Source organism: Cupressus sempervirens, chromosome 10 (assembly GCF_028749045.1).
Source record: "Cupressus sempervirens isolate cs-2001-9-10 chromosome 10, ASM2874904v1, whole genome shotgun sequence".
Classification (NCBI taxonomy): domain Eukaryota; kingdom Viridiplantae; phylum Streptophyta; class Pinopsida; order Cupressales; family Cupressaceae; genus Cupressus; species Cupressus sempervirens.
In genome coordinates this window covers 459,202,433-459,229,587 of record NC_143127.1, presented here as the reverse complement: position 1 = coordinate 459,229,587, position 27,155 = coordinate 459,202,433, and positions in this window count along the sequence as shown.

Below are 27,155 nucleotides of genomic sequence, written 5' to 3'. Positions count from 1 at the left end.
AGAACATTCGTGGGCTCAATGGAACCCACAAACAGGAAATAGTTAGGAATATGATAAGGGACCATAGACTAGATGTTTTTTTAAATCCAAGAAACCAAAATGAAGAAGGAAAAGACTGAGAAGATTTCCTTTGGGAAAGGCATGAAAAATGTGGTTACGGACTTGAAGGGTGCTTCGGGGGGTTGCTTACCATATGGAAGGACTCTTTGGAGGCTAGTATCTTATTTAATGAAGGTAATATTTTGCTTATGAAATTTTTTAATCCTAAAGATTAGATGAGGTGGTTTTTGTTAAATCTTTGTGTTCCTAATACCAAGAATAATAGAAAAATTTTTTGGGTCAAAATTCTAGACTTGGTTAGTAATTTAGGTGATAGCAAAAGAATTATTATGGTGGATTTTAACACTCCTCTCTTAGCTACTAATAAGTTAAGAGGGCTTTTTCCTGATGTGGAAAGTAGACAACAATTGGCTAATTTGATTAGGGATCTGGCTCTTTTGGATGTGGACCTCGAGGGTGGAAAGTTCACCTGGTCCAACAAGAGAATTGGCCAAGATTGCATTCGAGTAAGGGTAGATAGAGCACTTATTTCATTGGATTGGCTAGGCAACTTCCACTACAAGCTTTCTGCTCTTGTGAGGCTTGGTTCAATTCATTCTCCTATTTCTCTTACTTTGGAAAAAATCAATAGAAAGAAGGCCTTCCCCTTTAGATTTGAAAAAATGTGGTTGACTCTGTTAGGATAAACCACAGACAGAAATAAAAACTACATGCAAATATAACCAATAACAAAAAATAATAGAACACACATAAATGAACACAAGGCACCGAGATTTAATGTGGTTCACCCAATCCCTGGGCTACGTCCACCAAACAGCAAGTCCAATCTTATTACAATCCAATGATTACAACCTGATTACAATCCGTAATCCCTTACAGCTCAATACCGTCGCAAGAACCAATTTCATATCACAACATTATGAAAAATACCCAACCCTAAGCCCTTTTATACAAGTATTAAACCACTTTAGGGATATAACATGTTGGCCATATGTCGGCCATAATATGTCGGCTACCATGTTGGCTACTGCCCAAAATTTTTTTTGAACCCCACTATTTATGAAGTATGTACAATACTTTCCTAATTAGTCACCACAATCTAATAGACTCACCCTGGGTTGTATAAAAAAATCAAAGAGTGGTGGGATATTGAGTTGGATGGGACTACCATCTATAAGGTTGCTAAGAAACTTAGGTTCATTAAATCTGAGATTTGCAAATGGAACAAATTAGACTTTTGTAATATTTTTTAGGATAAGGAGAGGATCATGGGGAACCTGGTTGAGGTGAAGAACAATATCCAGACTTGGGGTTATGATGATAAATTTATTAACTCTGAGAAGGAAATCCTGGTTGATCTACACAACATTGTTGGGAAAGAGGAAATGTTCTAGAGGCAAAGGTCAAGTTCAGTATGGTTCAAGGAAGGGGACACAAATTCCTAAATTTTTTGTTTGTCCACTATGAAACACTGGGCTACCAACAGAATTAGTGAGATAAAAAAGGGTAATGATAGTTTAAAAGAAGATAATGAAATAGAAAAGGAGGCTATCAAGAATTTCTCTATGATTCTTACGAAAGATCTCAATTTGGATGGTGAGGACCCAAATGAGGTTGTTGACTCCATCCCCAAGATCATTGGTAATGCTCATAACTGGGCTTACTAGCTATACCTAAGTATGATGAAATTAGAAAGGAAGTCTTTGATCTTCTAGCTAAGAAGGCCCCTAGCCCTGATGGTTTCCCCACTTTCTTCTTTCAGATGTACTATAATATTATTCATGTTGATATTGTTAGAGCTGTCTAGGAATTCTCCAGTGCTAAAGACCTACTGAAAGAAGTTAATCTACTTTTCTAGTTCTGATTCCTAGACTTACTAGGAAAAATTCCTTTGGTTATTTTAGGCTTATCAATCTTTGCAACTCTTTTTATAAGATCTTTGCAAAAGTTCTTGCTAATGGACTTATCAATCTTCTTCTAGAGATCATCTCACCCCAACAGTCAGGCTTTATTTATGGTAGGAAAATTTTGGATTCCATCATGGAAGTCCATGAAGTTATCCATTCTTTGGTGGTGGGGAAGTAGAAAGGATTTCTTCTCAAGCTAGATCTTTCCAAGGCTTACAACAGGGTGGACTGGGGGTTTTTGGATAGAATTCTTGATGCTTTTGGTTTTAATGCTAAAGTGAGGAAGATGTTATCCCAACTAGTTTCCACTCCCACCTTTGCGGTCCTTGTGAATGGGGCCCCCTCTAATTTTTTAAAACCCTCTAGGGGTCTTCACCAGGGAGACCCTTTATCCCCTATCCTCTTCATCATTCTGGCTGAAGGCATTGGTAGACTCATCATCTCAAGTAGGGGCAGAGGGGCTTTGGTGGGTTTGAAATTGTCTTCTAGTCCTTTGGTGTTTATACACCAGTAGTTTGTTGATGATACTATTATGGGGGTGAGTTCTCAGTGAGGGAAGCTAGATTTGTTAAAATTTTTTTGAACACTTACTCTAGGGACTTTGGACAACTCATTAACTAGGACAAGAGCTTGGTGTTTTTCTTCAATACCCCGGTTAAAAGAGAGAAGAAGATAGTGGATATTTTGGGATGTAAGGCTAGATCATTTCCTTCCACTTATTTAGGGCTTCCCTTGGGGCTTAAACATCCATAAACCTTCTAGGATAATCTAGTGGATAGATTTAAAAGGAAGATTGCTAGTTGGAAAAGTATTACTTTGAGCCAGGTGGGTAGAGTAACTCTGATTAAATTCACATTACAAAATTTACCTACTTATGCTCTTAGCCTTTTTTCTACTACTTCCAAGGTGGCTGACCACCTTGAAGCTATCCAAAGGAACTTTATGTGGTCAGGAACTGATGAGAACAAGAAATACCTATTGGTGGCATGGGATTCCATTTGTAAATCTAAGAAGAAAGGGGGGTTGGGGATTCGTAAGCCAAAATAGTTTGACTTAGCTCTTCAAGTGAAACAAATTTGGAGAATTTTCAAAAACAAAGGTGAATGGAGAGATATTTTGATGTCCAAATATGCCAATGATCTCAATCTTAAATAGTTCATTAAAAGGGATTTTTACCCTAGTGGATCTTCCATCTGGAATGGTCTTATGAGAACTAAGGATCTTGCCTTTGAGAAAGCCAAATGGCATGTGGGCAATGGGGAGGATATTAACTTTTTATTTGATGACTGGCTCAGTTTAGGTCCTCTATGGGAAATTGAGGCTTTCAATAGATGGGCTAATGTTTGCATTGAAAGATTTGGGAGAAGGGTGAGTGAGTACTACAAAATTTGCAATGGGTGGATTGACCTAGTAGAGGTGTCTGAGGAGTTGAAGCCACTGATGGATATGGTTAGACATATTCCTCTTTCCCACAACAAAGATGCCATTGTATGGGGGGAGACTATGCATGGTCTTTATACTATGGCCTCTAGCAATGAGACACTACAATTTTAGGGCCAAGCACCAGTGTGGGCCAAAGCCTGGTATTCGAGCCTTATCCAAAAGATCAACATTTTCTTTTGGATCTTGCTCCAAAATTGTATTATCACAGTGGATAACCTCACCAACAGAGGTAACATAATGCCCAATAGATGTATCTTATGCAAAAATAGTGAGAGTGCTAACCATGTGTTTATTCATTGTCCTTTTATTAATTCTATTTGGTCTCTTTTCTTCTCTTTTTTCAACCTGTCCTAGTGTTTTCCATCCAATATTCTAGAGCTCTTTGTTCAATGGCAATTTGGGATGGCTAATAAGGAACCCAAGACTTTATGGATTTGGGCCTTACTTCATGTGTGCTGGGGGGTTTGGAAAGTGCGAAACAATCGAATCTTCAAGGATAAGGAGTCTAATGCCAAAGTGTTTTTTCACAAATGTCTCAATGCTTTGATGGAAAATTACACCAACACTAAAGGCCACATCCCCCCTCTAAATAAAATGGTCAAAGACAAAAGAGAGGGCTATAGCTGGTCATTCTCACTTGAGGGTTGGCTTAAGGCTAGTTTTGTTGGGGCGGCAAAAGGCAACCCAAGAAAGGTTAGGGTTAGTGGCATCATAAGAAATGCTCATGGGAAAGGGATTGCTACTTTCTCTGCCCCCCTTGGGATTCAAACTAATCATTATGCAGAGGCCATTGTGGTGCACCAGACAATCAAGCTAGCAAAAGAAATTGGAGTGAAATTCCTTTGGTTGGAAGGAGACTCCAAAAAAATTATTGATTGCCTTAATGAGAGGAACAAACGTACTTGGATTATTGAAAATATTATTGATGAATGCATCTAGTACCTATAAAATTTTGAAAAAACCTATGTGGCACATGAGTACCATGAGGCCAACAATGTGGTAGATAAGTTGGCAAATTGGGTAGTCAAGTATAATGAGGTGGCTTAGTGGATGGATGGACATGATATCCGATTAGAGTTTAATGAGGCCATCGAAAGGGATCATATCCTAGGTAGATTGGGTATAATTAAATGCCATAATGAAAGTTAGTAAGTGATGGGCTGTGGTCAGTAATAACATGTGTGGATTTATTATAATAATCAATGTTTTATGGGGAATATGTAGAGATGTGAGGTGGAAGTGTGATATTTCTTGTACTTCCCATATCTACAATATCCATCAACCTATGTCAAGTACTAATTGTGGGAAGAAAATTCACAAGGTGAAAAGAAGGTGTAAGAAAATGAGGAGAGTTGAAGGCTTGCAGGTTTTGAAGGATTTCAATATTGACTACAAAGACTACATTGAGAAGAACACCATGGTTAGGGAAAGACATAGGAGGGAACTAGAGGATGAAACCCAGAAGTGGAGAAGAAGATCCAAGGTGTGGAACATCCTGAGAAGAGGAGAAATAACAAATTATATTGAACACCTCCATGGATGGAAACCCTTTGTAACCGAAAGTATGGTTAGAAACTTGAAAGAGGGCATTGTTAAAATTGATGGGGTGGAGTTCTTTGTTACAGAAGAAATTATCTCTTAGATAATTGGCATCCTTATTATTGGCAAGAAAATTTTTAGAGATAGGAAAGTTTTTGCTCAAGTGATGGTGGAGTTTACTAAGAACTAAGAGGAGAAAGATGCATTGGTGAAGAAAGGTGCCCATTATCTCTCGAGCTCCATCAAGCCTCTTTGGAGATTTGTGCTCTGTGCCATCATCAAATATATTACTTTGGATACCACGTTTGATCGCATATGCACTTACCACTTTGTGCTCAACCATTTTAGGTACAAGGTGAAAATATCTATCCCCTTTTACCTTTACTCATCCATGAATGATAATATTTATGACTATAAAGAAAAAAAAACTAGAAATCCAACACTCCATGAGGGGCTATTGTTGTTGATCTATGAATACTTCAAAGCTAGGACTATTAGCAAACAAATCAAAGACCGAAAAGAGGGCAAGAAAATAAAAGGGGATTCTGATGAGTCCAAGGAGACTTATTCACTTTTGGATATGGAGGAAAGCCTTGAGATGCACATAGATTTAGAGGACTCTAAGTCCCTATAGCATAGCTTGGGAAAAAAAGACCCTCAAAATTGATACCAAGGAGAAAATTGTGCACCCCAAGCCCACATAGGACATTGACACTTCTTCAGAAAGGGGTTGTAATGAATAGGCTAAAGGGATGGACATGAGTGAAGAAAGTGCTGGGGATGATGAGAAAATTATGAAAGGGGAAGGTAAGGAAACTAGTAGGGGTAGAGGGATTTGGTGGGTTTGAAACCATCTTCTAGTCCTTTTGTGTTTACACACCAATAGTTTATTGATGATACTATTATGGGGGGTGAGTCATCAGAGAGGGAAGCTACATCTATTAAAAAAATTCTGAACACTTACTCCAGGGCCTTTGCGCAACTCATTAACTGGGACAAGAGGTCAATGTTTTTCTTCAATACCCCAATTAGAAGAGAGAAGAAAATAGTAGATATTTTGGGGTGTAAGGTTGGATCTCTTCCTTCCACTTACTCAGGGCTTCCATTGGGGCTTAAACTTCTAGAAACTTTCTGGGATAATCTTGTGGATAGATAGAACAGGAAGCTTGCTGGTTGGAAAGGTATTACTTTGAACTAGGTGGGTAAAATGATTCTAATTAAATATACTTTATAGAATTTACCTACTTATGCTCTTAGCCATTTTTCTAATCCTTCCAATTTGGCTGACCACCTTGAAGCTATCCAAAGGAAATTTATGTGGTTAAGCATTGATATGAGCAAAAAATACCTGTTGGTGGCCTAGGATTCCATTTGCAAATCTAAGAAGCAAGGTGGTTTGGGGATACATAAGCTAAAATAGTTCAACTTAACCCTTCAAGTGAACAAGATTTGGAGAATTTTCAGAAACAAAGGGGAATGGAGAGATATTTTGATGTCCAAATATGCTAATGACCTTAATCTTAAACAATTCATTAACATGGATTTTGACCCCAGTGGCTCTTCCATTTGGAATGGTTTTATGAGAACTAAGGATCTTGCCTTTGAGAAAGATAAATGGCATGTGGGTAATGGGGAAGATATTAAATTTTGGCTTGATGATTAGCTTAGTTCAATTTCTCTCTGGGAAAATGAGGCTTTCAACAAATGGGCTAATGTTTGCATTGAAAGATTTGGGAGCAGGGCAAGTGACTATAAAATTCACAATGGGTGGATTGACCTGACAAAGGTGTCTAAGGAGTTGAAGTCATTGATGGATATGGTTAGACATATTCCTTTATCCCACAATAAAGATTTGATTATTTAGGGGGAGACTGTGCATGGTCTTTATACTGTGGCCTTTGGCTATGAGACTCTACAATTATAGTGCTAGGCCCCTGTGTGGGCCAAAGCCTGGTATCCGGGCCTTACTGTGAAGATCAATATTTTCTTCTGGATCTTGCTCCAAAATTTCATTCTCATAGTGGATAACCTCACCAAAATATGTAACATGTTTCCCTATAGATGTATCTTATGCAAAAATAATAGTGAGAGTGTTGACCATATGTTTATACACTGTCCTTTTATTAATTCTATCTGGTCTCTTTTTCTGTCTTTTTTCAACCTGTCCTGGTGTTTTTCATCCAATATTCTAGAGCTCTTTGTTTAATGGAAATTTGGGATAGTTGATAAGGAATCCAAGACTTTATGGATATGGGCCTTACCTCATGTGTGCTGGGGGGTCTAGAAAGAGTGAAAAAATTGAATCTTCAGGGACAAGGAGTCTAATGCCAAAGTGGTTTTTCACAAATGTCTCAATGATTTGATGGAAAATTACACCAACACCAAAGGCCCCTCACCCCCTCTTAATACAAGGGTCGAAGACAGAAGGGAAGGTTGTAGCTCCTCTTTCCTTCCTGAGGGTTGGCTTAAGGCCAATTTTGATGGGGTGGCCAAAGGAAACCCGAGAAAGGCTAGGGTTGGTGACATCATAAGAAATGCACATGGGAAAGTGATTTTTGTATTCACCACTCCCCTTGGGATTCAAACTAATCATTATGCAGAGGCCATTGCAGCACACTAGAGAATCAAGTTAGCAAAATAAATTGGAGTGAAATTCCTTTGGCCGGAAGGAAACTCTAAAAACATTATTGATTGCCTTAATGGGAGGAATAAGCCTACTTGGACTACTAAAAATATTATTGATGAATGCATCAAGAACCTTCAAAATTTTGAAAAAACCTATGTGGCACATGAGTACCATGAGGCCAATAATGTGGCAAACAGGTTGCCAAATTGGGCAGTCAAGCATAATGAGGTGGCTAAGTGGATGGATGGACATGATACCCCATCAGTGTTTAATGAGGTCATTGAAAGGGATCATATCCTAGGTAGATTGGGTATAATTAAATACCATAATGAAAGTTAGTAATTGTAAGCTGTGGTCAGTAATAACATGTGTGGATTTATTATGATAATCAATGATTTATGGGGAATATGCAGAGTTGTCAGGTGGAAGTATGATATTTCTCGTACTTCCCATCTACAATATCCATTAATCTATGTCAAGTACTACTTGTGGGAAGTGAATTCACAAGGCAAAAAAAAGGTGTAAGAAAACAAGGAGAGCCAAAGGCTTGCAAGTTTCAAAGGGTGCTGATACTGACTACAGAGACTACACTAAGAAGAACACCATGGTTGGGGAAAGACATAGGAGGGAACCAGAAGATGAAGCCCAGAAGTGGAGAAGAAGATCCAAGGTGTGGAATATCCTAAAGAAAAGATAAATTATGAATTATATTAAATGCCTTCATAGATAGAAACCCTCAGTGCCAAAAGTGTGGTTAGAAACTAGAATGAGGACATGGTCAAAATTGATGGGGTGGAGTTCTTTGTTACATAAGAAATTATCTCCCTGATTACTGGCATCCCTATTATGGGGCAAGAAATTTTATAGAGACTGGAAAGTTTTAGGGTAAGTAGTGGTGGAGTTTACTAAGAACAAAGAGGAGAAAGATGTGCTAGTGAAGAGAAGTACCCATTATCTCCCTAGCTCCATCAAGCCTCTCTGAGAAAAAAACCCTCATAACTAATAGCAAGGAGAAAATATTGCACCCCAAGTCCACACATGACATTGGCACTTCTTCAGATAGGGGTTACAATGAACGGGCTAAAGGGATGGACACAAGTGAAGATAGTGTAGAGGTAGAGGAAAAAAATAGGGAAGGGGATAGAAAGTAATAGAAGAAGAGTAAGAGAACCATCACTATCAAAGTGCCAACAATCAAAGAGAAGAAGGCCATGATGTCAGAGAATCAAAAAAGGAAATCCTTGGATGAAAACAAGGACAAACAAAGGGAGGAGAACGAGAAAGTGGAAGGGGACCCCATTGATAGGAAGGGACCCAAACATGGCTACAAGGACTTTGTCATTATTACCTATAGATTCTAAATCATAAGGAAGGATATGAAGGTGGTGTGGAGGAACTTTGACTTTGCTTCAGTCAATATGGGCATTAAAAGTGAGCTAATTAGAACATAGGTCAAGGAAAATGAAGAGGGTAGAATCTAGTTGGAGGAGTTGATCAATCCTACTTTGGTTATCCTTAGTAACATCACTAAGGAGAACCTGAACATGGATGTCCTTCACAATGCACAGAACAGTGTGGTGGCTAGCTTCCAAACCACTAAGTGTCTTTTCCACAAAATCCTTGAACTCAAACACAAAATGATCACTTTGGAAGGGGAGACCTACAACTTAAAGAACAGGGTCAATGAGGATGAATAAAGCATGTAAAGAAGGGTGTAGGAAGTCAACAAAAGAACTCATGTGATGGATAGGAAAATGCAAGGTATAATTGAGCAGAGCTTTAGCATCCTCAAGGAAAATGAGAACATCAAGAAGTTCATTGACTATATAGATGATCAGAGCATCAACATAGAGCAAGACCATGACACCCACAACTTAAAGGATAGGACTCTGGATGAAGGTGCAAGGAAGTGAACCAAATCCAACACTAGGAAAAAGGATACCCTGGCCCCAAATTAGGAGCTTTTTGATATGAAGGAGGTAGTAGGCAAGCTATTGGAGCTGGAGATCAATGCAGCTAAAATGTTAAGAGACATCGTCTGAGCACCTAGGCCTTTTTTGGGTTGACCTTGTTTTTTGGCTTCTCTCCCTAGCTTTATTTCTATTTGTATCTTTATTTAGGGAGATGTTCTTTCTTTTTGTATTTGGTCTTGGTTTGTAGCCTTTTGTGCTTTGTTGTAGACTAATTTTTTATGTTCGAATTTTAGGGCCCTTTTAAAGCTTATTTTCCTTAATAAAAAACATGTAGTATCATATCTAACATCTAGTAGCATGAATAGAACACATAAAAAAGTAAACAACACATAACACAATATTTGGTAATGTAGAAACCCTCCAACATGAAGGTAAAACTATGATGGGGATGATACCCACAAAATCTTCACTACTGCAATAACATAGTGCCTGTTAGGGCTATACTTTTGATTGCTTCTGATGATCTACCCTATGAGGGGTTTGCTCAATTAAAATCTTATAAGATTTTTAAGTCTACCTTTACAAAAGTATTTGACTTCATAATTAGGTGTGTACTTTATTAGGATTTTTACAATAGGTCTATTAGAACCACTATGTTAAGAGATTAAACTGATACACTTATTTGAATGTAATAGTACCTTAATCCTTTAGTTTGTACTGCTTGATTATAACATATCTTCTCTTTCCAATAACTAATCAGTTTAGTCTGACTCATTTGCAATAACTCCTCACTACACTTCTCAGTCGGCTTACTCCTTCACAACTCACTAATTCTCCTTTAGCTTCACATACACACATTCCTCCTACTCACTCTCTTCCAACCATACACAATTCAAAATTGAAACCCTACTTAAATAGCCATCTTAAGAAACTTCTAGATCATAATCAATGATCTACATTCATCCTTTTGTTGCTTAAACTTTCCAATTTTTTGATTGGTCTATCATAGTGCATAGGGATTAGTAATGTAGAAATATAGGTGTTATTATCTCCTTAATCTTCACCTCAACTGTAGAAACATGTTTCATTCTTGACAAAATGGTTTACATAAGATTTTGTGTCATTCCAAAATTATATACACAAACTGCATAACTCAACACATATTAGTTTTAATGCTCGATTGTGCTTGGTTCTTCATGTTGATCCTCAACATAGATTATGCTCATCTTATATTATTTTCTCTCTAAATTACTCGATTCATGTATCACTCAGCTTATATGACATGTTTCCCTTTAGATAGCTCGAAAACCACTAAATTCTCAACAACTATACATTGCTCGACACATATTTAACTTATGCACTTCTTCTCTTTATATCTCAACCTTTATTGTGGCTCGGTTGCAATGTTGACTGGCCAAATTTTCCTAGTAAGTGACTAAGTGCTTTGAACTAATAGACAATACTAAGATTGCCTTTAGGGTCAACAATCTCCCCTCTTTGCCATTAGTGGAAAAAACACTCATTGTGACCAAAATATGACATAAAAAAATGTTCAAAATATTTTTCTCCCCCTTAGGGTGGGCTCCATACCTATATCTTGATTATCATGTAGTATGTTGTCACTTACATTTTCAAAATCTTTTCCAAAATCTTTTTGTTCAACATCAGATCAATAAACTATGTTTCCTTATTACTACATTCCCCATGTGTTTCACTCATAAAATACATAGCATTTACATTTCTCCCTTCAAAATATTATACATTTCTCCCTTGTTTTTGTCACTTATACTAAGTAGTGACATTCAATTATGGACCAGGGATTATACCAAATTCATTAAAAAATGGGTGGTTTAATCTCAAGATAATAGCCATTGTTTTGTCCCAATTGCTCTTGAGTGTCTCAAGAACTTGTCTCTCAATCTCCAATCTAGCTACAAGATCCACCATGTTGTCTACTATCAAAAAACATTGACTCTAAATAAGGTACTTGGTAACTTGTAAATACCTTTGCATCACCTCCATATGAGGTAATAATAATGCTTGAATAGACATGACCTCTGATATGAAGCTACATTTCTCATGTAATAACTCTATTTTCTTCCCTTACAAAAATCTAAGCTTATAAATTTTACTGAACTAGAAATTGGATCCATGTTTAGATCTTGACCACTCTTTAGTAGATCTACATCAACTTTATCCATCTTCTCCCTTATTTCTTTTGTAAATTTTGGGACATCACATATCTTACACTATTCACTAACTATTCCAAATTAGCAACAACGGTGGAGAGTTGAACCTTGTTAAGTGCAATTTCATTTCCAACTTTCTCCAATACTTTGTTCTCAAACTTCCTTTCTGACCATTGCATGAATATTTCTAGAGTGTCTATGTTAGGTTCATTAATCTTCTCAACCATCTTTATCAATTGTTCTATTATGGGGACCTTTTCATCTAGGTTATCTACAAAAATAGTGTCAAGAAATATATATTTGATATCATATAATACATGTCTTTGTTGATGTTCTTTCCTCATCTCTTCTTACTTAGCTTTCTTGTGCAACAAGTCACTAAGTGTCCTCATTTGCACAACAATTAATTTAGATGTGTCCCAGTTAGACTTCACAATCTCTTCATAAAGAGTAACTAGTTAACCCTTAATGGTCCATGGAGACTATTTCATCTTCTTGCCTTTGGAATCTGGAGTGTTGGAACTTGACACTATTTATTTTTGTTCTTGTGTGGGGACTTCCAAATTTAGCCTTTATGTCTCCTCTTGTGTCTCCTTATCCTTTTGAGACTCTTCATTTATCTTTTTTTGCTCGGGCTTATTCTCATATAGTTTAGATTCATTCTTCTTCTCATTATCATCACCAATTTTGAGTTCACTAGTTGGACTCTAATGTCCAACCTCCTTTTCTCCCTCACTCAAAGGTCCTGAGGCAATTGATCTTTCACCAGTAGTAGACTGATCTTCTTTTTCATTTTTCTCATCCTTTGTATTATTACCATTGCTTTCTTTGGCATCATCTTTATGCTCTTGCATTATTGTGTTTACAACTTCATTAGTTGGATGACTTTGTTGCTCAGTTTGACTCACATTTACATCATCTCGAGTAACAACTGAACTAAGTGAAACAATTGGAATAGTAGAAACAATAGGTGTTGAATCCAAATATTGTGTGCTCCTCTGTGCATCAATCTTTGGATAATCTTGACTTGTTCTAACATAGGGTTAAGATTCAACAAGATTTCATGAACTGACTTGGATGTTGGAGCTTCCTCCTTCTTCTCTTGCTTGATTAGCACATGACCTTCACTCTTTTTTTTTTTTTAGCCATGACATTTTCTTCTTGTGTCATATCCTTTGCTAGGTTGACCTCTAGTTCATCTTCAATTACAATTATATCAGTCTACCCTTGACTTTATTGAATGATATATGTTGGGTCATCATAAATTCCCTATGTGTTATCCAAATCTACCAATTCAAACTTAAATTTCTCACCCTCATTATCAACCATTAGTCCATTAATTTTATTCCATATTTTTTTACTATCTTCCACTACATTTTCAAAATCTTTTCCAAAATATTTTTGCTTAGCATCAAATAAATAAACTAGGTTTCCTTATTTCTCCATTCCCCCTTGTGTTTCAATCATAATATACATAAATTTTAAATTTCAGCAAAGATGGTGAGTGGAGTGGAGAAAGGTGGAATTTTGAATAAGAAGCTGGGTAGGAACATAGAGAAGATGAGAAATGGTGATCAGATTGTAGGGCCAGAGTAGGACAAGGATGGGTAAGATGCTGATGCTACAGAGGATGGGGAACCATGTGATTTGTAGCTACATCCAGGAAAAAAGAATATTTTTCATCCTTTTCTTAGGTCTTTAGGAGGAAGGCCCCCTAAGGCTTGGAGTTAGTGGACAAATCTCTTTAGGATCAAACCATTAGGTAAGTTGATCTTCCCTAGAATCATTGATAATTCTAATAAGGAAAAGAGGATCTTTGCTCTGGAATTACCCACTGAAATTATCGACTACAACATTCTAAGCATGGTGACTACCCTAGTGGGTAAATTTATTGGTCCTAGACAAAACATTGATTTGGTAAGGATTTTTGCAAGGAACAAATGGGAGCTAAAAGGGCAGGTTGAATTAATGGCCATGGCTAAAGGTTTTATGTCTTTTGAGTTCTCTTTCCTAGAGGACTAATCCAGAATTTTATGTACGAGAAACTGGTTGATGGATAAGTCTACTCTCATCCTTCAAAAGTGGACTTCCAACCTTGACCTAAACAATGTTTTTCTAACCTAGGCCTTGATTTGGATAAGGTTGCTAGAGCTGCCCTTAGAATATTGGCACAAGAATGTTTTAATGGCATAGCCAAATCCTTTAGAGAACTTCTTTCAATTGATCCTGTTACTACAACCAACAAAATACTTACACATGCCAGAATATGTGTTTGGGTGGCTGAGGGTCAGGATATGCCCCAAGTGATTGAATTTTAGTCTCATTTGGGAAGAAGGGTACAATTGATTGACTATGAAAATGTACCTTTTTCTTGCTTCCATTGCAAAAAGGTAGGACATAAAGCAAAGAGTTACCCAATTTTCAAAGAGAAGGTAAAGTTTGGTAAAGCCCAAAACAAACTAGGTAAGAACAAAGTAGGTGCACACAGAAAGGTGTGGAAGGAAAAAGCCTTAGAAGGAAAGAACCCAAGGGGTGAAGAAGGTAAGGATAAGAGGGATCTACCAAAGGATAGGAACAGTCTAACAAATGTCAAAGAACCTAAGAAGTTGGATCACTCTATGAATAAAAATAACTTGATTACTATTCCTATAATTGGGTAGGGTTGGATTCCATCTCCTAAGAATGGTGGTAAGTGCTCTATTTTGGATACCAAAGAGAAGGAGATGGATATATCTATTGTTCTAGATTCTCAAGTAGGGCCTATTAGGGAGATGCAGGATTATCCTCTCTCCTAGGAATCAAACACTGACCCTAATAAAGGGGTATCCCCTACAACTGTGAACAATATCCTTGAAATCTTTTCAACTACTACCCCTGGGCACCTCTCTTAGTTAGAGGCTCTCTTTGATAGCTGTAAGGAGGTAAATGAGGCCCCTTGGATATCTATCAAGAAGAAAAAGAAGAACAACAAGGATCCTTCCCTAGTCTCTCCAACTACCACTAGGAGCAAGGTGAAAGCTAATCTTGGAAACAAATCCATCACCCTAGGGAGAAAAAGAAAAAAACCAAATTAGAAAGGAAGAAACAAGAAGGGATTTGATGGATGGGATGTGAAGAACCATCTAGGAATCATGCACTTCAATCAAAGCATGAAGATCATTTCTTGGAATATTCATGGGCTCAATGGAACCCACAAATAGGAAATAGTTAGGAATATGGTAAGGGAGCATAGACCAATTTTTTTTAAAATCCAGGAAACCAAAATGAAGAAGGAAAAAACTGAGAAGATTTCCTTTGGGAAATGCATGAAAAATGTGGCTACCAATTTGGAGGGTGCATCAGGGGGGCTAATAACCATATGGAAGGACTCTCTGGAGGGTAGTATCTTATATAATTAAGGTAATATTTTGCTTATGAACTTTTTTAATCCCAAAGTTCAGATGAGGTAGTTTTTGTTGAATCTCTATGCTCCTAATACCAAGAATAATAGAAGAATTTTTTGGATCAAAATTTTGGATTTAGTTATTAATTTAGGCAACACCAAATGGATTATTATGGGGGATTTTAACACTCCTCTCTTAGCTTCTAATAAGTTAGGAGGGCTTTCACTTGATGTTGAAAGTAGATAACACTTGGCTAACTTGATTAAGGATCTAGCTCTTTTGGATGTGGACCTTGAGGGCTGCAAGTTCACCTAGTCCAACAGGATAATTGGCCAGGATTACATTCAAGTAAGGTTAGACAGAGCACTTATTTCTTTGGATTGGCTGGGCAACTTCCACTGTAAGCTTTCTACTCTTGTGAGGCTTGGTTCAGACCATTCTCCTATTTCTCTTACTTTGGATAAAATTAATAGAAAGAAGGCCTTCCCCTTTATATTTGAAAAGATGTGGTCGATTCACCCTAGGTTGCATAACAAAATCAAAGAGTGGTGGGATATTGAGGTGGATGGGATTGCTATGTATAAGGTTGCAAAGAAACTTAGGTTCAAAAAATTAAAGATTCACAAATGGAACAAATCAGACTTCGATAATATTTTTTAGGACAAGGAGAGGAATTTGGGGAACCTGGCTGAGGTGCAGAATAATATCTAGACTTGGGGTTATGATGATAACTTTCTTATCTCTAAGAAGGAAATCCTAGCTGAGCTTTACAACATTATTGGGAAAGAGGAAATGTTCTAGAGGTAGAGGTTGAGGTCGATTTGGCCCAAGGAAGGGGACACAAATTCCAAAATTTTCCACCTATACACTATGAAACACTGGGCAGCCAACATAATTAGTGAGATCAAAAAGGGTAATGATACTTTACCAGAAGATAATGAAATAGTAGAGGAGGCTATTAGGTATTTCTCATTGATTGTTACAAAAGATCTCAACTTGGATGTTGAGGACCAGAATAAGGTTGTTAACTCCATTCTCAAGGTTAGTGGTAATGCTAAGAACTGGGCCTTACTAGCTATCCCTAAGTATGATGAAATTAAAAAGGAAATTTTTGATCTGCTTGCCAAGAAGGCCTCTGGCCCTAATGGTTTCCCCACTTTCTTCTTTCAGTTGTAGTGGGATATTATTCATGTTGATATTGTTAAAGTTGTATAGGAATTCTTCGGTGCTAAAGACCTATTGAATGAATTTAATGCTACTTTCTTGGTTACGATTCCTAAACATACAAGGGTAGATACCTTTGGTTCTTTGAGGTCTATTATTCTTTGCAAGAAAATTCTGGCAAGAAAATTTTGGACTCCATCATGCAAGTCCATGAAGTTATCCATTCTTTGGAGGTGGTGAATCAAGAATGATTTCTTCACAAGCTGGATCTTTCTAATGCTTACGATAGGGTGGACAGGGGGTTTTTGGATAGAATTCTTGAAGCTTTTGGTTTCAATGCTAAAGTGAGGAAGTTTTTTTCCCAACTGGTTTGCACTTCCACCTTTGCAGTCCTTGTGAATGGGCCCCTCTCTAATTTTTTAAAACCTTCTAGGGGTATTCACTAGGGTGACCCTTTACCCCCTATCCTCTTCATCATTCTAGTTTATGGCCTAGGTAGGCTCATTTAATCCAGTAGGGGCAGAGGGGCTTTGGTGGGTTGTAAACTATCTTCTGGTCCTTTTGTGTTTACACACCATTAATTGTTGATGATACTATTATGGGGGGTGAGTTATTGGTGAGGAAGTTACATCTATTAATTTTTTTTTTAACACTTACTCCAGGGCCTTTGGGCAGCCCATTAACTAGAATAAGAGCTTGGTGTTTTTCTTCAATACGCTAGTTAGAAGAGAGAAGAAAATGACAGATATTTTGGGGTGTAAGGCTGGATCTCTTCCTTCCACTTACTTAGGGTTTCCCTTAGGTCTTAAACCCATAGAAACTTTATGGGATAATCTTGTGGACAAATTCAATAGGAAGCTTGTTGGTTGGAAAGGTATTACTTTGAGCCAGGCGGGTAAAGTGATTATGATTAAATCTACTTTACAGAATTTACCTACTTATTCTCTTAGCCCTTTTTCTATTTCTTCCAAGGTGGCTAACCACATTGAAGCTATCCAAAGGAACTCTATGTGTTCAGGCACTGATGAGAGCAAGGAATACCCTTTGGTGGTGTAGGATTCCATTTGTAAATCTAAGAAGCAAGGTGGTTCGGGGATGTGTAAGCTGAAATAGTTCAACTTAGCACTTCAAGTGAAATAGATTTGGATAATTTTCAACAACAAAGGGGAATGGAGAGATATTTTAATGTCTAAATATGCTAATGACCTTAATCTTAAATAGTTCATTAATAGGGATTCTGACCCCAATGGCTCTTCCATCTGGAATAGTTTTATGAGAACTAAGGATCTTGCCTTTAAGAAAGCCTAATGGCATGTGGGTAATGGGGAAGATATTAACTTTTGGCTTGATGAATTGCTTAGTTCAGGTCCTCTCTAGGAAAATGAGGCTTTCAATAGATGGGCTAATGTTTGCATTAAAAGATTTGGGAGTAGGGTGAGTGACTACAGAATTTACAATAGGTGGATTGACCTGATAGAGGTGTCTGATGAGCTAAAGGAACTGATGGATGTGGTTAGACATATTCCTTTATCCCACAATAAAGATTCCATTATTTGTGGGGAGATTGTGCATGGTTTTTTACTATGGCCTCTAGCTATGAGACTCTGCAATTACAGGGCTAGGCCCCTTTGTGGGCCAAAGCCTAGTATCTGGGCCTTACTCTGGAGATCAACATTTTCTTCTAGACCTTGCTCCAAAATTGCAATCTCACAGTGGATAACCTCACCAAAAGAGGTAGCATGTTTCCCAATAGATGTATCTTATTCAAAAATAACAGTGAGAGTGTTGACCATATATTTATATACTGTCCTTTTATTAATTCTATCTAGTCTCTTTTCCTATCTTTTTTCAACCTGTCTTGGTGTTTTCCATCCAATATTCTAGATCTCTTTGTTCAATGGAAATTTGGGATGGCTAAAAAGGAATCCAAGACTTTTATGGATATGGGCCTTACCTCATGTGTGCTAGTGGGTCTAGAAAGAGTGGAACGACCAAATATTCAGGGACAAGGGGTCTAATGCCAAAGTGGTTTTTCACAAATGTATCAATGATTTGATGGAAAATTACACCAACACCAAAGGCCCCTTTCCCACTCTTAATACAAGGTTCAAAGACAAAAGGGAGTGTTGTAGCTGGTCTTTGCTACTTGAGGGCTGGCTTAAGGACAATTTTGATGGGATAGCCAAAGGCAACCCAAGAAAAGCTAGGGTTGGTGGCATCATAAGAAATGTGCATGGAAAAGTGATTGGTGCATTTTTTGATCCCCATGGGATTCAAACTAATCATTATGTGAAGGCCATTGTAGTGCACCAGAAAATCAAGTTAGCAAAAGAAATTGGAGTAAAATTCCTTTGACTAAAGGAGACTCTAAAAACATTATTGATTTCCTTAATGGTAGGAAAAATCCTACTTGGACTACTCTAAATATTATTGATGAATGCATCCAAAACCTTCAAAATTTTGAAAAAACCTACATGGCACATGAGTACCATGAGGCCAATGATGTGGTAGACATGTTGGTAAATTGGGTAGTCAAGCATAATGAGGTGGCTAAGTGGACGAATGGACATGATATCCTGTTAGAGTTTAATGAGGTCATCAAAAGGGATCATATCCTAGGTAGATTGGGTATAATTAAATCCCATAATGAAAGTTTTTGATTGTGGGTTGAGGTCAATAATAATATGTGTTGATTTATTATGATAATCAAAGATTTATGGGGAATATGAAGAGTTGTGAGGTGGAAGTATGATATGTGTCATATTTCCCATATCTACAGTATCCACCAACCTATGTGGAAGCAAATTCAGAAGGCAAAAAAAGGTGTAAGAAAATGAGGAGAGCTGAAGGCTTGCAGGTTTCAAACAGTGCTAATACTGACTACAAAGACTGCACTAAGAAGAATGCCATGGTTGGGGAAAGAAATAGGAGGGAACCATAGGATGAATCCTAGAAGTGGAGAAGAAGATCCAAGGTGTGGAACATCCTAAAGAAAAGTGAAATTAAAAATTATGTTAAATTCCTCCATGGATAGAAACCCTTGATAACCAAAAGTATTGTTAGAAACTAGAATGAGGGCATGGTCAAAATCGATGGGGTGGAGTTCTCTGTTATGGAAGAAATTATCTCCTTGATTACTAGCATTCTTATTATGGGCAAGAAATTTTACAGAGACTGGAAAGTTTCAAGGCAAGTGGTGGTGGTGTTTACTAAGAACCAAGAGGAGAAAGATGCATTGGTGAAGATAGGTACCCATTATCTCCTAAGCTCCATCAAGCCTCTATGGAGATTCGTGCTTTGTGCCATCATCAAATATATTACTCTTGATACTAGGTTTGATCGCATATGCACTTACCACTTCATGCTTCTCAACCATTTTAGGTATGGGGCAAAAATATCTATCCCCTTCTACCTTTACTCATCCATGAATGATAATATTAATGAGTATAATGAAAAGAAAACTAGGAATCCAATGCTCCATGAGGGGATGCTATTATTAATCTATGAAAACTTCAAAGATAGGACTATTAGTAAAAAAATCAAAAATAGAAAAGAGGGCAAGAAAATAAAAGGGGATTCTAATGAGTCTAAGGATATTTATTCACCTTCAGATATAGAGGAAAGTCTTGAGATGCACATGGATTCATAGGACTTTGAGACCTCACAGCATGGCTCAAGGGAAAAAACCCTCAAAATTGATAGCAAGGAGAAAATTGTGCACCTCGAGCCCACACAAGACATTGACACTTCTTTAGACAAGGGTTATAATGAACGGGTTGAAGGGATGGACATTGGTGAAGATAGTATAGAGGTAGAGGAGAAAATCAGGGAAGGGAATGAAAATGAATAAAAGAAGTGTAAGAGAACTGTCACTATCAAAGTGTTGGAAAGAAAAGAGAAGGAGGCCATGGTGTCTGGGAATTAGAAAAGAAAAACCCCAGATGACAATAGGAACAAACAGGGGGAGGAGAGTTAGAAGGTGGAAGGGGATCCCATCGATAGGGAGGGACCCAAACATGGCTTTGAGGACTTCGACACTAGTACTTATAGATGCTTGGCTACGGGGAAGGATAGGAAGGTGGTGTGGAGGAACTTTGACTCTACTTCGGCTAATATGGGTATTAAATAGGAGCTAATCAAAACATAGGTCAAAGAAAATGAAGAGGGCATAATCTAGCTGGAGCAGTTGATTGATCCTACTTTGGTCATCCTTAGTGACATTACTAAGGAGAACCCTCATATGGATGTCCTTAACAATACGAAAAACAACATGGTGGACAACTTTTGTACCATTAAGTGACTTCTCCCCAAAATCCCTAACCTAAAACACATAACAAACACTTTGGAAAGGGAGACTGTTAGAATTAATAATCTTTCCTTGGTTGTATTTATTTATTTATTGGGATAAACCAAGGTATCCCTTATGTATTATTTATTTTTCCTCTAGTCCACATGTAAAGGACATGTCATTCTTGTCCTATTGTCCACTTGTGAGGACAACTCTTTTTTGTATTTCCTTTAATAAGAAAAATAGATATTCCTCCTTAAGAGGAACTTGACACTTTGCACACACCTTTTATGAATGTGACATTCATAGAAATGAGAGTTACACATGCAAAGACATGCAACTCCTTTCTCATCTCTTTAAAAGAGGTGCTTCTCTCTCACAGTTTCATCTAGTCTCTATTATTCACATCAAGTTTTTGATGCTATTGTAAATGAGCTATTTTGCTGCATTTCTTCTTTCTCTCTCTCATTCTTAGGCTTTTGCCTCATTCATAATACTCACAAGGGGTTTTCTTTGTTTTCCTCTTATCAAATCCTTGTCTCTTGTGTTGCTTCCTCTTTGGTATTGCTCCATTGATCTTGTATCATTTGTATGGTAAAACTCTTCTTGCTCTCTTGGATTAAATCTATTATTTCATGCTATTTCATTTTATTATATTTTATCATTTCAATCACTTTTTCTAACATGGTATCAGAGCTTTCTAATCCTTTTTTTGAACTTTTGTGAAGGTTACCATATTGGAGAACTTTGTTGAGAGGAGAAGTGAAGAAAAAAAAATTCATTCTTATTTTTTTTTGCAGGTTTTTTATTCAATCTTCAAAATTTTTTTCTAACCCTCTTTGGAAGGTTTACCGCCAAAGAGTTCTTCATTTTTTATTTTTTCTAACCTCCTTTGGAAGGCTTGCCGCCAAAGGATTCTTTATTTTTTAATTTTTTTATTATATCTAACCCTATTTCTGTTGCAGGCTTTTTAAGTTTTTGAAATTCAAGTTTTTTTTTTCTGTTTTTGTTTTAGAAAGGAAAGTACAACAGTTTGTATTTTTCTTATATCTCATAATCTATGATCTGGGTTTGGTTAAAATTTTAACAGCATAAAAAATATAAAAATGAAAAAACTCTTTAAATTTCATTTGTATCAGAATAGTATTGCAAAAGTTATTGTACTATATGTGCAGTATTATTTGTTTTTCAAGTTTTAAGACAACAGTTTGTATTTTTATGATATCTCTTAATCCGTGATCTGGGTTTGGCTGAAATTTGAACAAAATTTAGAAAATATAAAAATGAAAAAACCCTTTAAATTTTTATTAAAAATAGAGTTAAATTAAAAAAGTTATTGCTCTCTGTGTGTAACACATTTTTCCAGTTTTTCAAATTTTTATTTTTCGTGTTTCTTCAATTTGACTAGTGGTTTTGCAGGGAACATTTTAGTTTTTAATTTTGAATCTCTAAATATCTTAATAATTATTTAACATTCTTGTGGATAATAAGTCTCACTTTTTTATTTCAAATCTATTATTTAAATTTTAAACGTAATTTTTAAATCATGTCGACTTTAATTCTAGAAATCAAGTTAAATAACTCAAACTATCATGCTTGGAAAACTCATCTTTCATTTATATTTTGTTTTAACCATATTTTAGATGTTGCTACTGACCCTTCTGTAGTTCCTGGTGCCTTAGCTACACAAGATGAACAAAATACATGGAATACTAAAAATGAGGAAGCCGTTAGCCTCATTGGTATATCTCTTAACCCAGATTTATGTGTTCTAATTTCTCATTGCACTAATGCCCATGAAGCTTGAGATATTTTAAAGCAAACGTATGACAGACCATCTAAATCATGTAAGATTCAATTGCAAGACAATTTGGAAGACTTAAGGTATATTGATTTCAAATCTATGGATGAATTTTTACTTAAATTTGATTATATTAAAAGTCAACTAATTGGATTAGGTGTTACTCTCACTGATATTAGATTAATTACCATTATTTTAAAGAAATGTCTTCCTAGACAATTTCAACAATTTATTACTAATGTTCATTCTCAACTTGCTATTCCTACTTTGTCTACTCAATTAACTTATAGTATTTTTAAAAATTTGTTGCATTAAGAGGAAGCTAAGTTATTACAATTTGGTACTCTTAGATCTAATGAACATGCATTTGTGTCTAAAAATCAAAATCAAAATCTTAGAGCATCTTATCATGCTCCAAATAATAATCAAAATCAAAATTTTAATACTCACAATTTCAATAATAATCATAACAATCATAACTTTAATAATCATCACAATAACAAACTATTTAATTCTAGACCTTCTTTTAACAACAATTATAATCAAAATACAAATCGTAATAATAATCATTCTAATCAATATAATAGTCCTAATAAGAAACCTCATTGTACTTATTGTGGAAAAGATGGTCATTTGACTAACAATTGTTTTAAAAAAAACAAAAAGATAAGCAACCTATCAATAACAATAATCAAAATTCTCATCCATCTCATAATGCTTTTACTGTTAGTTACAATGTTCCTAAAAATTTAGAATGGATTATTGATACTGGTGCATCTCAACATGTTACTTTTCATAAAGAAGTGTTTGATTATTTAAAACTCGATCCTTCTAATATTCCAATTCAATTAGCTAATAATCATAGTTGCAAAGTTGAAAGATTTGGTAATGTTAGTATTTCAAATGAAAAATTACATGATGTCCTTTATGTTCCTGTGTTGAAATATAATCTTCTTTCTGTTGTAAAATTATGTCAAAATTACAAAGTTGAGTTTCATAGGGACATGTGCTCTGTTATTGATCCTAACACTAATGAAGTTGTTGCTAATGCTAAGTTAGGCCATGATAACTTATTTAAATTTTTTGGGTTCACCTCTTCTAGACACTCTTTGCACAAAGATATTACTTTTAATATGGAACATGAAAGGCTTGCTCATTTGAAAAATGAGCATCTCTCATCTAATACAGTTGAAAATTTACCTCCTATTGCTTCATCTAAGATGACATGTACAAAGTGCATGAGTGAAAACATGCAAAATACCAAAAGTTATCAAGCTTATAATCCTATTACTAACAAAGTGCACATAGCACGAAATGTTTGTCTTGCAGGAAATGGTGTGCATGATTCTTCTAATGCTCAAAATGAACAAGTTCATGGAAGTAGAATTGTGTTAGTGGATGACCAACCTCCTTCTCTAAACCCTACTCCTCATATATCTACCTTTATTCCTCCTATTCTTTCTTACAATGGTAATGATAATGATGCATTTATAGATCATGGTAATAATGCTAATATTGATAATGGTAATAATGCTAATGTTGAAACAAATGATGCATTCATACATCATTACTCTTCCTCTACTGATAAATTTGTTAACAGAAAAAATAAATGGTTTCAAAAAGTACTTAGTAAAAGAGATCAATTTTTAGAATGGGTGGACTTCAACCTAGGAGGATTAATTACTGCAAATATTGTTTGATGTTAATAATTCTCTTTCATCATCTTTGACATTTCTCTTTAGTATGTTGCCTAGAAATTATGTTCTATATATGATCTTAATTCTATTTGCATGATTTCATACCATGATAGTTTAGGTATATTTATTCATGTGTATATATGGGGGTCCACATATATATCCTGATAAATATACAAATTTTTGTGTCTCTTGTGACTTATCAAATATGAGTGCATTCTTTATTTCACATAAGTAAATTTATTTTATTTATTTTTCTTATTCATTGAGATTATGAGTTATTATACACTATTGCCTTCAACATTTATTTTGTTCTATTGATTGGCACATTAGTGCAGTTTATGCTTTTTTAGCATCATTCTATTGCCATATTGGCACTTTATGGTTAATACCATTTATTATTGGAGTTTTCCTCCAATTTTAGTTAATTTGACCCATCTTGAAGGCATTTTACTCTTATTTGAAAGCAGCCAATTTTTAATACTCATACTCCTCCCCTTTGATATCTTTGAAAACATGTCATATAATGTTATGTATACTTCTTTGCTTAAATCATGAGTCATGCAGGTCATGGATTGATCACCCATTAACTTGCAGTAAAATGATTTATTAGTGGACTGTCTATATCCACGTGATTGAAGCATTGTTGATGTTGGATTCATTAGCTAGCCTTTTCTATGATTTTTTTTTGAAAGTTTTGATAACATATTTGTTCTTTGCAAAATATGATTTATCTTGATTTATTTGCGGTACCAAGTTACACTTATATTTACTCTATGAGAATTTACTTATACATAAAAAGTTTCTAACTTGAATATAAGATGAAATTATCCTTGTGGATAGTTGCCTTTGTTTCTATGTTTCAGGTAATCCATCAAGACACATACAAGATATCATTATTTGTTGTACAGATCCTATGCCACATGAATCCACTTGAAGATGTAACACACTTGAAGAATTATCAACTTCTCTTGGCTCTCCAATGATGTACCCATGATAATAAGAGACCTCTTGCACAATGAAGATATTTCAAAAAACCAAATTACAATTTGATTTTGACAACATCTCTCCAAGTAAAGATTAAAGGGGGATGTTAGAATTAATAATCTTTCCTTGGTTGTATTTATTTATTTATTGGGATAAACCAAGGTATCCCTTATGCATTATTTGTTTATCCTCTAGTCCACATGTAAAGGACATGTCATTCTTGTCCTATTGTCCACTTGTGAGGACAACTCTTTTTTGTATTTCCTTTAATAAGGAAAATAGATATTCCTCCTTAAGAGGAACTTGACACTTTGCACACACCTTTTATGAATGTGGCATTCATAGAAATGGGAGTCACACATGTAAAGACATGCAAATCCTTTCTCATCTCTTTAAAAGAGGTGCTTCTCTCTCTCATTTTCATCTAGTCTCCATTATTCACATCAAGTTTTTGATGCTATTGTAAATGAGCTATTTTTTTGCATTTCTTCTTTCTCTCTCTCATTCTTAGGCTTTTGCCTCATTCATAATACTCACAAGGGGTTTTCTTTGCTTTCCCCTTATCAAATCCTTATCTCTTGTGTTGCTTCCTATTTGGTATTGCTTCATTGATCTTGTATCATTTGTATGGTAAAACTCTTCTTGATCTCTTGGATTAAATCTATTATTTCATGCTATTTCATTTTATTATATTTTATCATTTCAGTCACTTTTTCTAATAGAGACCTATAGCTTAAAAAAATAGGGTCAATGAGGATGAACAAAGCATGGATAGAAGAGTGGAGGAAGTCAACAATAGAACTCATGTGATGGATAGGACAATGAAAGTTATAGTTGAGTAAAGCTCTAGGATCCTCAAGGACAATGAGAACATCAAGAAGTTCATCCACTATGTAGACAATCATACAATCAGTAAGGAGCAAGATCCTGACACCCACAACTTAAAGGAGAAGACTTTGGATGAAGGCACAAGGAAGTGAACCAAATCCAACACTAGGAAAAAGGATACCCTGGCCCCAGACTAGGAGCTTTTTGAGATGAAGGAGGTAATAGGAAATCTATCAAAGCTGGAGATCAATGCAGCTGAAATGCTGAGAGACATCGTCTGAGCACCCTGGCCTTTTGTGGGTTGCCCTATTTTTTGGCATCTCTCCCTAGCTTTATTTCTATTTGTATCTTTCTTTGGGGAGATGTTCTTTCTTTTTTCTTTCTATCTCTATTTGTAGCCTTTAGCGTACTATTGTAGACTAATCCTTTTATGTTCGAGTTTCAAGGCCCTTTTAAAGCCTATTTTCCTTAATAAAAAACATTTAAATTTCCCCCTTCAAAATCTTATACATTTCCCCTTGTTTTTGTTGCTTATTTTTAGTAGTAAAATTTAATTATAGACTGAGGATTATACCAAATTCATTAAAAATTGGGTGGTGTAATCTCAAGACAATAGCCATTATTTTTTCCTAATTGCTCTTGAGTGTCTCAAGAACTTGTCTCTCAATCTCTAATCTGGTTGTGAGATCCACCATGTTGTCTTCTATAGAAAATTGTTGACTCTGAATAAGGTCATTGGAAACCTATAAATGCCTTGGTGTCTTCTCCAAATGAAGTAATAAATATGCTTGAATAGATGTGATCTTTGATATGATGTTTCATTCCTCATGGAATAACTTTGTTTGCTTCCCTTGCAAAAATTTGATCTTAGAAAAATATATTGACCTAGAAATTGGATCCTTGTTCAGATCTTGATTGCTCTTCAATAGATTTGCATCAATCTTACCCATATTCTTCCTTATTTATTTTGTAAATATTGGGACATCACATATCTTACCAAATAATGTATTTGCATTATTTACTAACTATTCCAAATTAGCAACAATAGTGAAGAGTTTAACCTTCATAAGTGCAATTTTAGTTGCAACTTTCTCCAATACTCTATTCTCAAAATTTCTTTTTGGCCATTGCATGAATTTTTCTTAAGTGTTTATGTCAAGGTCATTATGCTTCTCAATGATCTTTACCATTTTTTCTATTATGGGGCATTTTCATTCAGGTTATCTACAATAACAATGTCAAGAAATACATCTTTAATATCATATAGTAGATGTCTTTGTTGATGTTCTTTTTTTTATCTCCTCTTGCTTAGCCTTCCTAACCAAAAAGTCAT